Raw genomic sequence first — 16,061 nt, forward strand, 5'->3', positions numbered from 1 at the left:
AAGGCCAAAAAAAGAAAGAAAAAAGAAATCATTCAAGTATCAATGCTCCAGCCATCCCTCCTCCTAAAATACTTCTGGCTTTGATGCAAGAAAAGTAATATTTATTTATTTATTTATTTTTATTTATTTATTTTATATATATGTATTTTTAATTTTTGTTTTACATTTTATTTATTTTTGATATACAGAGAGAGAGAGAGAGAGAGAGCACAAGTGGGGTAGGAGCAGAGAGAGAGACACAGAATCTGAAGCAGGCTCCAGGCTCTGGGCTGTCAGCACAGAGCCTGACGTGGGGCTTGAACTCACAAAGCATGAGATCATGACCTGAGCCGAAGTCAGACACTTAACCGACTGAGCCACCCAGGCGCCCCATATTTATTTTTTATTCAGTGTTTAATGTTCTTGACTTGTAATAAAGAAAAATGTCCAGCTAACACTACAGATGAAAACAAGTAGCTTCACTTACAATCAGTTCTTATGTGTTTAAAGATGTTAAAAAGGAAAGGGAGTTGGAGTTTAGATTACAAGGTCTTGTCCATATGAAATTGGGATTTCTTATTCATAAATGTATCTTAATGACTCCATTAAAAAAACTTCCGATCTACTACCAAGAGTTACTGTATTTTAAATGTATATTTGTTGGAATTCAGCCCAGTGCTTGCAGTATTTGAGTACATACTCTCATAAAACATTAGTCCAGTTCACAACTATATAGGACAAAAAAAGTAAAAATTTTAAATGGAAAACAATGAAAAGTATACTTAATGCCTGAGATTAGAAAAACCCTAAATATTAGATCTTGTACCAATTATGACATGGATTCCTTTTCTCGATGTAGGAATAATCCTAGGAAACCAAAAGGAACTTTGAAAAGAAGATACTTCTGGAGAGGTGCCTGAGTGGCTCAGCTGGTTGAGCATCTAACTTTGGCTCAGGTCATGATCTCATGGTACCTGAGTTCAAGCCCTGCATTGGGCTCTGTGCTGACAGCTCGGAGCCTGGAGCCTGCTTTGGACTCTGTGTTTCCCTCTCTTTCTGCCTCTCTCCTTCTCTCTCTCTCAAAAATAAATATTTAAAAATTGTTTGTAAATAAGATACTTAGGGAAAAATTTCTGTTTGGAAATATTTCACTGAAGCATTCCCAAACACCCTTGCTGTTTTTCCCCCCTAAGAGCACATATTTTGGAATTCTGCTTTTGAAACAGACATGAAAATCACTGAATGTAACCTACAGCAACTGGAAAGTTGAGGGTTCTCTAAGATTTACCTATACCGTGGAAATTTCAGGCAACGGCTTCTCCCTGGGGGGGAAGGGGAGGTCTATGTGGTGTGACCTAACATAGCAATAGATCGATGGATTTACAGTAGAGAGGATCTCCCAAGTGCACTAAAACAATCAGCGCCTCCCTTTCTACCAAAAATGGTAAAGAAGTCAAGATTCAGTGTGATGCAAGAGGGTAGACATCAACATCCAGGAAGAAACAGTGGTTTTAGTAAGCGATCTCCGATGGTAACATGGAGTTTGGTGTGCCAAACAAATTCAGGAGGGTGACTGATCTGACGAAGGGGCCATGGTAGTAGTTTAGACCTTAGGTGGGGATGGTTTGGTGAGAGGAGCTGAGACTCAAGACTTAGATTTAGTATATATTCAGTTTGAGTTCCAGAGGCCGGCTTCTCCATGGCTTTTAATTCGACATACTTTTGATTCTCAGTAGAGAGATTTATTTACAAAGTTGAGTTGTGTTCTTGATATTCAGTAGGGAGAATCCATAAGGGGTTATGTTAATCACCAAATTCAGCGTCTGACTTAGGCTCAGGTTACAATCTCATGGTTCGTGGGTTCAAGCCCCGCGACGGGCTCTATGCTGACAGTTCAGAGCCTGGAGCCTGCTTCAGGTTCTGTGTCTCCCTCTGTCTCTGCCCCTCCCCCACTTTTCACTCTTTCTCTCTCTTTCAAAAACATATAAACATTAAAAACTTTTTTTAATTTTAAAAAAGCATGCAACCAACATTTCGCACATACCCTCAATGCATGTGGGTAATGCGTGCAACAGTAAATAATTTCACATTGTTCAGCCAGAGGTTTTTTTTTTCCCTGTCTATTCATGACCACATCCAGGGATAAGCAGCAATTTCTTACCATTTCTTTGTCTTCCTCACAGGTTTTGAGAATAGAATTAAGTTTGTAACTTGAAACAGTTGGAAGGTGGCTGACTTGATACAGTTTTGCACGTTTGAGTTGTAATATTGGTTCCTCCAAAAGGCATTTTCTGTATCTGATTGAAGATTAGCTCATGCCTCAGCTAACATTACCAGATTCTAATAGACTGCCTATAATGGTGGATCGATCTGCCAGTGTAGACAATGTGTCATTGGCTCTCTTGTTTTCAGTTAATATTACAATTTTATGCATTAACTCCAACCCACCAGCTATACGTTTGTGTCATTACACGCCTCGCTTACACACATTCAGTTAGATGTACAATGTGCATCCCATAGTTTATTGAGTTGATTATGATAAGAATTGTGATAAATGGCATTTAGCAGCTTTAATTTATCATCCAGAAATTTTCATTTTCCAACATCACTCAGGGAATTAAGAGTAGCTGCTAAGCTGACCCAGTGTGAGTCTTCCTTCTCTTGCATCACTGCACATTCATTACGGTTCACGGTACAGAACGATGACATTCATTCATTCAAACAAGTTTCGCTGAGTACCTGGTGGGTGCCAGATACCAGCGGAGGCACGGGGGACACTGGGGAGATAACAGGCAAAACCCTCGTTCTCGGTGGCTAGCAAGCAAGGAGTAGAGAGGACGACAGACCAATAAATAGTCTGTCATATATCCAGGGACAAAGGGTTCATGAGGCCGGGGAAAGGAACTGAGGTCACAGTAGGCAGGGACAGCGTCTCTAAGAAGGTGACCTGGAGGAGAGACCTGAATGAAGCGGAGCGAGCTAAGCAGCTACTGGGCAGCCTTCCAAACATGAGCAGCAGCAAATGTCCAGGACCCCAGGATGGAGTGGGGGTGGCATGTGTGAGGGACAGAAAGGACACAGAATCTGGAGTGCAAGGAGGAATGGGGAAAGTGACTGAGAATAGGTAGCTGATGGACAGATTCATGTAAGGCCTTGTGGGCCTAAAAAGCAGCTTAAATCTCATTCTGATAAAGTTGGGATGCCATTGGAGGGTTTTGAGTAGGGGGACATAAACTGACCTTTGTTTTAAAAGAGTCACTCCAGGGGTGGCTCAGTCGGTTAAGTGTCCCACTTTGGTCAGCTCATGATCTCATGGTTCATGGGTTTGAGCCCTACGCTGGGCTCTGTGCTGACAGCATGGAACCTACTTAGGATTCTCTGTCTCTCTCTGTCTCTGCCCATCCCCACTCATGATCTCTCTCTCTCTCTCTCAAAATAAATAAATAAACATTTAAAAAGAGTCTCTCCAGCTGTGATGAGGAGAATGGACTACAGGGGTAAGGGTAGAAGCCAGGAAACCAGGAAGGAGTCACATAATAACCTCACAAAAGGTAATGGGGAGCTGGACCAGGACGGGGTAGGGGAGGGAAGGTAGGTTCCCGCTGTGCTCTGAAGGTGAAGCCAACAGGCTTTGCTGAAAGATTAAGAGACAGGAGAACTCCAAGGACTGGGGGTGCATAGCTACTAGAATAAAGATGGTGTTTACTGAAAGAGAGAAACCTGAAGGAAGAGAAACTCAGAGAAGGAAGAAACTGAGGGTTCTCCTTTGGACATATTAACTTAGAGGAGGTTGTTGGATGTGTGGGTAGAGATCAAATTCAGAGGTGAGGTTAGGTGGAAATGTGAGCCAAGCCTCCTTTGACATCTATAGATCTTGTTAACCTTAAGTTTGAGTCTGTTTATGTCTGAAGTTTTGTCTCTCTTTATTTCCCTTCTCTTATTCCCAGATTCTTCTCTGCCCCCCTCCCCCGACTCAGGAATACACCTTCTGAACTCTCCTGCCCCAAACCCACAAACCAGGTATTCTCAGAGCACTGTGCAGGAACTAGAAAAATCCTTTGGAAAAAAAGGAAATTCCTCCTCTTTAAAGAGTGTTTTGATTATTCCTTCATATGCAGTGTGACTGAGAGCCTTTACATTTTAAGCAATGTGAGAGAATTTTTTAAAAATTTTTTTTAACATTTATTTATTCTTGAGACAGAGAGAGAGAGAGCATGAACAGGGGAGGGTCAGAGAAAGAGGGAGACACAGAATCTGAAACAGGTTCCAGGCTCTGAGCTGTCAGCACAGAGCCCGACGTGGGGCTTGAACCCACAGACCGGGAGATCATGACCTGAGCCGAAGTCGGACGCTTAACCGACTGAGCCACCCAGGTGCCCCAAGAGAATTTTTTTTTTAATGTTTATTTATTTTTGAGAACGAGAGAGAGACAGAGTGAAAGCAGGGGAGGGGCAGAGAGAGAGAGAGAGAGAGAGAGAGAGAGAGAGAATACAAAGCAGGCTCCAGGCTCTGAGCTGTCAGCACAAAGCCTGACCCAGGGCTCGAACTCACAGACCATGAGATCATGACCTGAGATGAAGTCAGTCACTTAACCGACTGAGCCACCCAGGCACCTCGTGAGAGATTCTTATTGAGAAAAATAAATGCCTATAGAACAAAGGCTGAACTTGCCAGGCTGGCATTTAAGTTTCTGAAAAATCTGACTCCATCCCACCTCTTCAAGGCTCCATATGTTTAACTTTGGAGGGCAAATCTACAAATCCAAGAGTCGGTCTGATCTTTGCCCCATGAGAGGAGGCCATTACTCCAGGCACCCAGGGAGGGCAGGTAGTGGCAACATCGAAGGAAGAGACGTATGGACAGAAGCTCAGTCTTAGTCTTAGGGAAAGACTTGGAGAACACAGATAACCTAGTTCCTGGAGAGGGGATCTCTGGTGCAGGGCAGAGCAATTTCACCACAGCCCAGGACCCAGCTTCCATGCTCTTTGGTGAACCTGTGGTATCTTGTACCTGAGGAAAGGTGTGACTTAAATTGCAGAAGTATTTGTATTGCTTGAAATGGGGCTCCCTACTTCACAACAATCACTGATTAATACCCTGTCATTCTTCTTAGAGATTATTGGTCTCTCTTGCTGCATAAAGCTGTGGTTGAGTGTTGTCTCTGGAGTCTGTGTACCTGAACTTGGAACCCACTCATACTAGGTCTGTGACATGGAAGAAATTATTTAGGGTTTTTGTAGCTCAGTGTCTATGTCTGTAGAACTTACTTCAGGAGGTTGTGGTGAAGATTAAATGACTTCGGATGAACAATGTGCTTACAACAATGCTGAGCATGGAGTAAACCCTTGGAAGCAAGAGCCATTGTTCTCATCAGTCCACCAACACCGAGGATGTCAGAGCAGAGCGTCTGCTTGTCTTTGGGGAAAGGCGGAAATGCAGCCTAAGGAACTGGGAGACTGCAGGGGAAACCCTGAGTTAGAAGTGGACTCAGTCATGTGGTATTCTGGGAGGTTCTGCCAGTGAAATGCCACCTCTCCATACGCCTCTCCTCTCAGACCCTATCATAAACCAAGCTCTTCTTTATGCCCCCCTGAAAAATACTTCTTCATTGGCATGTTAGTTATCAAATTACTCATATAAACTACTCCAAAACTTGGTGGCATAAAACAATATGCATTTAATATCTCATAGGGTCCTGAATCTGGGAACACTTAAGTGGGAGGTTCTGGCTCAGGGACTCTCCTGGGGTATAGTCAAGATGATGACCAGTCGGGGTGCCTGGGTGGCTCAGTCGGTTAAGCGTCCGACTTCGGCCCAGGTCATAATCTCATAGTTCATGAGTTCGAGCCCCTCGTCGGGGTCTGTGCTGACAGTTCAGAGCCTGGAGACTGCTTTGGATTCTCTGCCTCCCTCTCTCTTTGACCCTTCCCTGCTCACACTTTGTCTCTCCCTCTCTCAATAATAATAATTAAAAAAAACACACACATTAAAAAAAAAAAAAAGATGGTGACCAGTCATCTGAAGGGTTGGCTGGGGGACTCACCTCCAAAATGGTTCTCTCATGTAGCTGTTGGCGAGAGGCCTCAGCTCTTCACCCACACAGACTTCTCCATAGGGCTGCCTAATGTGACAGCTGGCTTCCCCCAGAGTGGGTGATTCAGGAAGCAAAGATGAAGCCATCATATCTTTTATGATTAGTTTCAGAAGTCATTTGCTGTCACATCCCATTTGTTAGATGTAAATCCTTAAGTCCCATTCATAAGCAAGGAGAAAGTGAATTCCACCTTTTTGAGGAGGAGACTGACAAAGAATTGTAGACATTGCAAAATGACTACAATTGGTAACCAAGACTCAGAGCCAGTAAGTCGTAATATTGAGGACAGTACAAACTCTGCCTTCATCATCTTTAAAAAAATATATATATATTTATTTATTTTTGAGAGAGAGAGAGAGAGAGAGCAAGCAGGGGAGGGGCAGAGAGAGAGGGAGACACAGAATCCAAAGCAAAGCAGGCTCCAGGTTCTGAGCTGTCAGCACAGAGGCCCATACGGCTAGAATTCACAAACTGCAAGAACATGACCTGAGTCGAAGTTGAACCCTTAACCAACTGAGCCACCCAAGTGCCCTTGTCTTTATTATCTTTAAAACTCATTGGTTTATGGAACCTTGGACTATCTATGGGGATAGGCACTAAAAACTCTGAGAACCCCAAAACAGTGTTTTGTGGTTGGCCCAACTCAGGCCCTGTTAAGAACCCTGAGCACATATGAGTTCCTTAAAGCATACGTGACCACAGGAACTGTTGGGGATGGTAAAGAGGCAGCAGGGTCCCTGTGAGTCCCTGATCATCTGATGACTGTTGCTCAGTCAGCAATATGGTTAAGCCCACCTTTTGTAACTCTTAACATTAAAAAGTTATTTGCTTTTCAGTCATGAGACTAAACTCTGTTAAGGTAAGTTTTGGCATCAGTGGGAGAGTGGCCCTTGGGATTTTTAATTCTTTTCTTTTGATCTCAAAAGCATGAGATGGTAAGTAAGTTATAAGAAAATGATAGAACACATCTATCACAGAAACCTCCACAGAAGTTGCAGAAAGATCTTTACTCACATAAAAAGATGTTTATGTTATAACATTAGGAGTGAAACAAGCTAGTTATAAACCAATATATAAGCCAGATCCCTTGTTAATTTAAAAATTTCCTATGGATTTATATCTGTCTATAGATCTATATCAACGGATTTACATTTAGAAGCATATATACCAAAATATTAACACTGGGTAACAATGGTTATTTCTTTTTAAAAATATATATATTTATTTATTTATTTTTAATTAATTTATTTAAATTCCAGTTAGTTAACATACACTATAGTATTGATTTCAGGAGTATAACCCAGTGATTCACTTACATATAACACCCAGAGCTCATCCCAACAGGTGCTCTCCTTAATGCCCATCACCCATTTAGCCCTTCCCCCCCCCCCCACACCTCCCCTCTGGCAATCCTCAGTTTGTTATGGTTTGTCTCCCTCTCTGTTTTTAATCTTATTTTTCCTTTCCTTCCCCTATATTCATCTGTTTTGTTTCTTAAATTCCACATATGAGTGAAATCATATGATGCCTTTATGCTAAGGGAAATAAATCAGAGAAAAACAATGGTTATTTCTGCTTGATAAGATTAGAGGCACTTATGCTTTTTTCCTAATTTCTCAGTGATGAATACATATTGTTCATTTTAAATAGTTGATTTTCAAGGAAGAAGGTCTGGGGATAGCAGACGTAATATACACTGGAAAATATGGCTACTTAAGTCATTGTGTTAGTGTCGAGTGACAAAACCAAAACATTTCGTAATGAGTTTGTATTCTTTATTCAAGGGAAGACAGTCCATGGATTGGGGTAATACAGTGCCTCACAAGCAGTGGAACACTCCCCCCAGGGTATTTAGGGGACAGTGAGTTTTACACAGTTAGAAGAGGTAATGTGGAAATAGTTGGCCAGGAGGTCTTATTTCCTAGGGTAGAGTAAGCTAGCTAAGGGTAAGTTGGAGGCTTGTGACTGGTATGGGTTAGATTTCCTTGACAATGAGGCATTTCCCGTAAGTGTGGCTGATTTCGGTTCAGATTTGTAACTTGAGCCAGCCAACTGGGATGGCTTCTATTTTGTGGGTACTGATCTACAAATTAACTTTATCATTAGAAACTTTAAAATCATTTAAGACTGGGGGTGCCTGGGTGGCTCAGTCGGTTAAGTGTCCGACTTCAGCTCAGGTCATGATCTCGAGGTCCGTGAGTTCGAGCCCCGCGTCGGGCTCTGTGCTGACAGCTCAGAGCCTGGAGCCTGTTTCAGATTCTGTGTCTCCCTCTCTCTCTGACCCTCCCCCATTCATGCTCTGTCTCTCTCTGTCTCAAAAATAAATAAACGTTAAAAAAAAAATTTAAAAATAAAAAATAAATCATTTAAGACTGGATTCAAAACCTTGTTTGGATCCTGATGTGAGCTGAAAAACCAGTGTGATATTGCAATTTATAACAACAATTATGTATGTGGTTTTCCTCTCTATTTCTGGCACAAAGCTCCTAAAACCATTGGAATTTCCTAAGTGAGGAGAGCAACACAGATGTCTTTTGTTATGTTAATTAGGCAGCTTTTGGGAAGCCCCTATAAAACCCAAGGATGGGGATGGTTGCCAGGCAAGCCAACCATGTGATTAGAGGATTGGAACTTCCAGTCCCAACTCTTATCTCTGGGGAGGGAAAAGGGGCTGCAGATTAAATTCGATAACAGACGGCCAATGATTTATTCAATTGTGTCTATGTTATGAGACCACCATAAAAACCCAAAAGGACAAGATTCAGAGAGCTTCCAGGTTGGTGAACACCTGGAAATTTGGGGAGACTGAAGTACTCACAGAGGGCATGGAAGCTTTTGTGACTTGCTTTATGCATCTCTTCCATAGGGCTGTTCCTGAGTTGTATAAACCAATAATCTAGTGAGTAAACTGGTTTTCTGGGTTCTGTGAGCTGCTCTAGCAAATGAATTGAGGGGAGTCATTGCAACCTGAGATCTAAAGCCAGTTGGTTAGAAGCAGAGGTAAAAACCTGGACCTAAAATTGATATCTAAAGTGGAGGACAGTCTTGTAGGATTGAGCCTTTAGTCATGGAATCTGACACTATCTCTGGGTAGATGGTGTCAGAATTGAGCTAAACTGAAAGACACTCAGTTGCTGTTCCAGAACTGCTTGGTAGTGTTGATGAGGGAGCTTGGGGCAAGCTGAGGGCAAAATATAGGCTGGCACACTTCTCTGCCCCACAGGTAGAATATGTATGATATTCCTCAGACAATCCTGGCTACCCAAGAACAAAGGAAAGGTGTTTAAGTGTTTGCCATGGTAATGTGGGAAACTAAGGCAAATGAAAAATTAAATTCCCTTACTGCCTACAGCCCATTGACAAGTCCTTGAGACTGGCAGAGTGACCTCCCTCTAACGAGTTCAGCTACCTCAAGGATGATACTTTTCTGGGGTCAAAAGATAACTTTAGCTTAACATTATCTCAACCTGGTGGATCTTGAAGTCAACTTCCTTTATCTCAACTGCCCCAAGATACGTGTTGGCAATCATACTCCAAGCTTATAGACCCTGATATACGTCTAAAAGATCTCATGACTGAGGTTTTATTAAATGGTAATAAATGGTGTTTCCCTAGCAACAGCTAGCCTCTCACAGTCCTGAAAACCTTGCTTCCAAAATTTCTTAGAGACTTACTTTATCCCTGACCCCCTCCCAACCCGAGGGTACATAATGAGTTACCTGTCATGACCATAGTGCAGCTCTTCCTGCCCATAGGTCCTGTCCCCATGCTTTAATAAAATCACCTTTTTGCACCAAAGATGACTTTAAGAGTTCTTTCTTGGCCATCAGCTCTGGACCCCATGAACCCCGTTACCCCAAAACTTCGTTTCCCACACTTCATCACTGTGGGAAAACCCCCATCAGAATTGGTGTCAGGGGGCACCTAGATGGCTCAGTTAGTGGAGCATCTGACTCTTGATTTTGGCTCAGGTCATGATCCCAGCGTCATGGGATGGAGCTCCAAGTCAGGCTCTGTGCTGAACATGGGGCCTGCTTAAGATTCTCTCTCTCTCTCCTTCTGCTGCCCCTCCTCCCACTCACTCTCTCTCTCTCTCTCTCTCTCTCTCTCTCCCTCTCTAAAACAAAATAAAAAAAAAATAACTGGTGTCATAATTGTTAAATAGTAAAAAGACATTTTTGCAATCTGGGAAATTTGATCATGGACTGGATACTAGATTGGGTTTGGCAAACTATGGCCTGATCCTTGTTTTTATAAACAAACTTTAGTAGAACACAGCCACATTCCTTCATTTATGTATCATTTAAGGCTGCTTTCTTCACATAATAGCAGACGTTGAATAATTACAATAAAGGCTATAGAGCTCACAAAGTTTGACCCTTTACAGAAAATAATTTGCTCATCCATTAATGCTATTTGAAAAACATCCATAATGTTTGGAGATGCAAACCAAGTAATCCCTACATCCTTTACTATGCATGTCCACTATTTGCCTTAAAATACTTCAGCAAAGGAGGGGAAAAAAAGCAAAATAGGTTACATGAAACACATCTTAGTGACTACTGAAGCTAAGTGAAGGCTATATGGGGAATAATTGTATTATTCTCTCTACATTTGTTTGAATTTCTTTTGTACAAAGGATACATAACTGTGTTTAATTTGAATCATTAACATGTGTGCTAGATTGTTTGCCAAAATGGCTGCCATGACTCTCTTCCTTGTCCCTCAACTGGGAGATATATATAAACAAGTGCGGTACATCCATACAATGTCATAGTATTCAGCAACGGAAAGGAAGAACTACTGATACACTCAACAACATTGATGAATCTTCACTGTATATTGCCTAGATTCAAAAGACTACATATTGCATTACATTTATATGGCATTCTGGAAAAAGCAAACTAGAGGGATAGAGAAGCGATCAGTGGCCATCAGGGGTTAAGGGGTGAGGGAGGGGTTGACTGCAAAGGGGACATTTTGAGGGTTTATAGAGACTTTGTAGTATCCTTACCACAGTGTGGCATGATTTTACACCTAGTCTCGGGTGATTCTAGTTATTGTCAGTCCATCACCAGTGATCTGTTCAGTTCCACATTAGAATTGTTCAGTTCCAGTTTCTAAGAGGCTGACACCATAACCCTTACTCCCTAATGTGATGCTGCCTGGAGAAGTTTCTTTTCCAGCTCTTTACTATATTCCTGTCTCATAAGACGGTCCATACAAGACTTTCTTCTGATAGATCCCTCTCATTGGAATGCTTATTTCCCTTTGCATTTGCCTGAAAATTTGTCCCAGAAATAGAGAACTTTGTACGCAGAACTTTAGGTTGTCACTCGGGTGTCTCCAGACCAGCTCCTGAAGGATTTGGGTCTAGTTCTTAAGGAAAAGGTGATTGAAATATGCTGAACAAGTCAAATGATACTTGAGATGCCATATTATTCTTTCTCCTGACCTAGGTAGGGTACTATCTCAACACAGTGCAACCAAGGGGAAACTTATCCACATTCCTACACCAGATGATTACTCAGAACTGCATAATGCTTGAGATCTTAAATTCCAGAAAACTATTCTCATTCTTGTTACCATCTGCTCTCCCTATTCATTGAGAACATCATTACTTACCTCTTTCTAGGCCACTTGACATCTAGTAGCCTTGTTCTTCTGCTGCAACTATCCCAGTGTGGCAAACCCATGACCAAACCATCCCTGGTCTATGTCCTGTGTGTCTTTGCTCAGAACACCTGAGAGCGATTTTACCATCATGCCAAAACAAAAGCATGGCCTCCATGAAAGATCAAGTGGTTCTTCAGTGCCATTTGGAAATCTTTTTATGTGCCATATTTTCTGCCTGGCACATTTTAAATGCCCATCTAGTAGTTGGAAAATTAAGAAAAAAAATTGCACCCTCCTTTTCCTGGCCTTCTTTACAACTAAACCACAGACCTATCACGTAGGTGCCCTGGTCAAGCTCATCCATCTGAGATCTTATTTTGGAAGTCAACAATGTAAAGAAACAGGCTCTTGTGAGGCATCAATTCGACTGGTGAGAGCAGCAGTAAAAGCATCCAGGTGTTGAAGTTGGCAATGGTTACAAGATTGAGGGGACAGACATCCCTTCCACTATGGGCCAGGGTAGACACATCAGGGGAATGAGAAAACATTTCCCATACTGCAATGCAGTAAGTCCCTTGATGGCCCATAATTTACTTTACAACCTCCATTCTTATGTACTTGGCTTATAGCAGGTGCTTAATACATGTTTAGAATTGATAACTAGCCCAAGGTCACTCAATAGGTCAAGGATCCAGATGTGTCAAATTCATTCTTTCAACTCTAAAGCCACTAATCTTTCCCAGACATAACTGGCAGAGCTGTTTTCTGTATCTGACTCCACCATTAGGCCTGGAATAAATAACGATGGTCGGTTACAACGAAGTCCTCCCATTCCTGGCTTTTCTGCTTCTGGCTCAGCAGCAGAGATGGTAGGACATTTGCAGAGGGCATAGCGCATTTGATATTTGCTGAAGGGGATGATTCACTGTGCCTTCTAAAAGCAATAGCTAAACTTGGGTCCTGTGAGATGCAACCTTGAGGAAAGTGTGAACAGCACTGTGGGAAGCTTGACTGGTGAGAAATGACCAGGGGCTTGGAGGCCTTCCCAATGCCAGAGAAGGTGGCAGGGGACACATTCGGGGCTCAAGGAAAACAGCTGTCTTCTATCTCTAAATGAGATAACCATGACAGCTTGAAATGCATGCAACTACCTCTTCAGTCATTTCAAAAGTATTTTTACCATAGTGTTCCTCAAGACTCTCTGCATGTGTCACACTGTGAAACATGTGGCAGAGACAGTGCTGTGTTTTTGTCTTCCACAGGAGGGGCTGCTGCCCTGTCTCTGGTGACCCCTGAGAAGCTCCAGTGCTGTTGTGGGCCCTCCGCACCAACACCGATGGGCAGTGGAAAACAGCCTTTGCCGTAGCTGCAGTTGAGGGTATGGTCCCAGATATGCGCATGTGCTGTGTGGGAAAGCAGATGTCAACCTCATCAACAGTTCAGGAGAGCTCACTGAGGATGGGGTGGGGCATGTGATCACCATTATGCACAATCTTGAGAAGACAGGAGGTGAAGAATGGAAAAGTACAGCTAGGTCAGGCCAACGGTCTGGACAACAAGCCCTGTGAACCTGGATTGACTGAAGACTCAGGCCCATGAGGGCTGCACCACTTCCCACGGTGTATTCCCATATTGCAGTAGGTTTCTTAATTGCCCATAATTTACCTCTACCACCTTGGACTTCGTGTCAAAGGCCAACCAGGCTGCTGTGGCTGCCAAGAAGAGATAGAACTATAGATCTTTTCTGTTAAAACATGTTTTCTACACATACAAAAGAAGTGAGGTCATGTGACTTATTGCCAACGGAATGCAGATGAAAGGGATGTGACCACCTTTTCTGCCTCTGAAAACCGTTGAGATCCCCCAATGCACCCCCCACTCCCACCGCACCCCCCTCACTCTGCTCTGGAGTGAAGGTTTCAGAATCTGGAGCCACACAATAGAAGAGGTCAAACTATCTGGGTTCACCACTTGGAGAGTCACCTTGGAGACCGGACTGACTAAACTCTTTGTTAGGCTGTGATGTGCATGAGATATAACCCTGCCATTGAGATATGTCAGACACATTATGGATTGTATTAGTGACTGGCATGAATCACGGTAACACAGACCATGACCAAGATTCTCATCTATTGCTTAAAGGAACCAGTGGATAGTACCAATTAAAATAAAACTTACATTTGGGCAATTTAGTTTGGAAAATATTTATCATTTACACTGTAACCTCCTTTTTACTTTGGGAAATTTCTATCTGCCCTCTGCATGGAATTTTCCTCTGCTCATGGCCCACCTCTCGCTCACCCTCCAACTCTCACCTTATGTCCCATGCCCACAGAGAAGGTTTTTTCTGAAGCAGGTTCCCCCACCATTTTCTCTCATCGCACCCATGTTGTTTTCCTTATATAGCACTAATTACGATTTCTATCAATACACGTTTCTCTCTCTGTGTGTGTGTGTGTGTGTGTGTGTGTGTGTGTGTGTGTGTGTTTATTCCCCATGAGACAGTAAAAGCTCTGTGACACTGGACCTCATCACTGCCGAGTCCTCATTCCTTATAGCATGCAGCCACATGGTGGGAGACGTTAGTTGTACAAATGAACAAATTAATGAATAGGTACATGCTTTGGTCATTGCAGAGAATGAAGATGAATACAATGAATTCATGATTAATGGTGAGGCTTAGTCAAGCATGTAGTTAAGGACAAGATAAACTGCAACATGGTATTTTTCAAAGTAATAGAATAAGAAGCCAACCTGAAGGAGTTCCCAATGGCCAGCACTGAAACAATTTGAGCAACCAAATAAATAAAGCAGTATTGGATTGTAATCCAAAGTCTAAAATAAGCATCCACGAGTCTATACTAACATAAATAAATGCTTGAATAAGTAAATAATGGGAGGGAGAGACGAATCTCACATACAGAAGAATTCCATGTAGGTACTTCATGTAGGTACTTCCCGTCAAGGATCCAGCATCTAATCCCCACCACAGGGGTGTGGGTGAGCTTAGTAACGTGCTTCCAGAGGACAGAGTATGGGCAGAGGGGAGAAAGTAGCTTGACAGTGGAGGAACCTGGCAGAAATGACCTCAGCCAGGTAGGTGAGCAAGGGTAACACTATCGTGATAAATCATATTGAAAACACACACTGTTGATGTGATGAAGGCACTTCGCCTCGGCAGCCTTCCTCCAAAGACCCACAAGCCGTCTAACCATGAGAAAAACACTAGACAAAGCCAGTCTGAAGGGCACTGTACTCCACAAATGTCATCAGAAAGAAGGAAAGTCTGAGAAACTATCACAGCCAAGAGGAGCCTGTATTAGCCAAAATTCTCCACAACGACGGAACCAAAACACTAGGGTGTAAATGTTTGCATCCTTGCCAAATCTGTATGTTGAAATCCTAACCCTCGAAGATGATGATATTAGGATGTGGGGCCTTTGGAGGTACTTAGGTCATGAGGGTTGAGGCTGCACGAATGGGATTAGTTTTCTGGAAAAAGAGACCCTGCAAAGATCCCTTGTTCTCTTCACCATGTAAGGAGACAGATGTGAACCAGGAAGGCCCTCACCAGAGCATGACCACATGACCATGCTGATGTCTTGATCTCAGACTTCCCAACCTCCAGCACTATAAACAATAAATTTCTGTTGTTTAGAAGACACACAGTCCAGTCTGAGGTATGAATACCAATCTGAATAGACTAAGCCTACACACCACACACATACACACACACACACACACACACACACTCACACTCACACAAATGAATTAATTATAAAGAATTGGCTCCTACAATCATGAAGGCTAGCAAGTTCAAAATCTGCACAACCAATACATGTCCCAGTTCAAGTCCAAAGGCTGCCAGACTTCTGTAGAACCAGGAAGAGCTGATGTCCCAGTTCAAAGGTTGTCAGACAGAGGAACTTCTATGTTACTTGGGGGAGAGTTACCCTTTTGGTGTGTTCAAGCCCTCAACTGATTGGACGAGGCCGACCACATTGGGAGGCCAATTTGCTTTACTCAGTCTACTGCTTTAAATGTTCTTCTCATCCAAAAGCACCCTCACAGAAACACCTAGTTGGTTTGTTCTGGGGTTTCAGCACAAAAAACAAACAGGAAAGCAAAAATAAAACCATCCAAACAAAAACACCCAGAATAACGTGTGCCCATTAAATTAACTATCACAGAACCTAGGGAAACATGATGACTAAATGTAATGTGGTCTCCTAAGTAGGATCCTGTAACTAAAAATGACATTAGGCAAAAGTAAGGAAATCTGAGTAAAGTACAGATTTTATTTAATAATAATGTATCAATATTGGTTTATTGATTGTGACAAATGCACTATACTAATGTAAATTGCTAGTAA

The 16,061-nt window shown here is 42.5% G+C and overlaps 1 long non-coding RNA gene across 1 annotated transcript in view; it reads left to right on the plus strand.

Annotated features, from left to right (window-relative positions):
- The window catches only part of LOC123606238, a 113,637-nt gene extending 100,584 nt beyond the window's left edge, over positions 1–13,053 (plus strand). Inside the window, exon 4 of the long non-coding RNA XR_006716183.1 lies at positions 12,952–13,053. This is a non-coding gene — a long non-coding RNA (uncharacterized LOC123606238). The remainder of the gene's footprint in view (positions 1–12,951) is intronic.
- Positions 13,054–16,061: the final 3,008 nt, after the last annotated feature.

Source organism: Leopardus geoffroyi, chromosome A2 (assembly GCF_018350155.1).
Source record: "Leopardus geoffroyi isolate Oge1 chromosome A2, O.geoffroyi_Oge1_pat1.0, whole genome shotgun sequence".
Lineage (NCBI taxonomy): Eukaryota > Metazoa > Chordata > Mammalia > Carnivora > Felidae > Leopardus > Leopardus geoffroyi.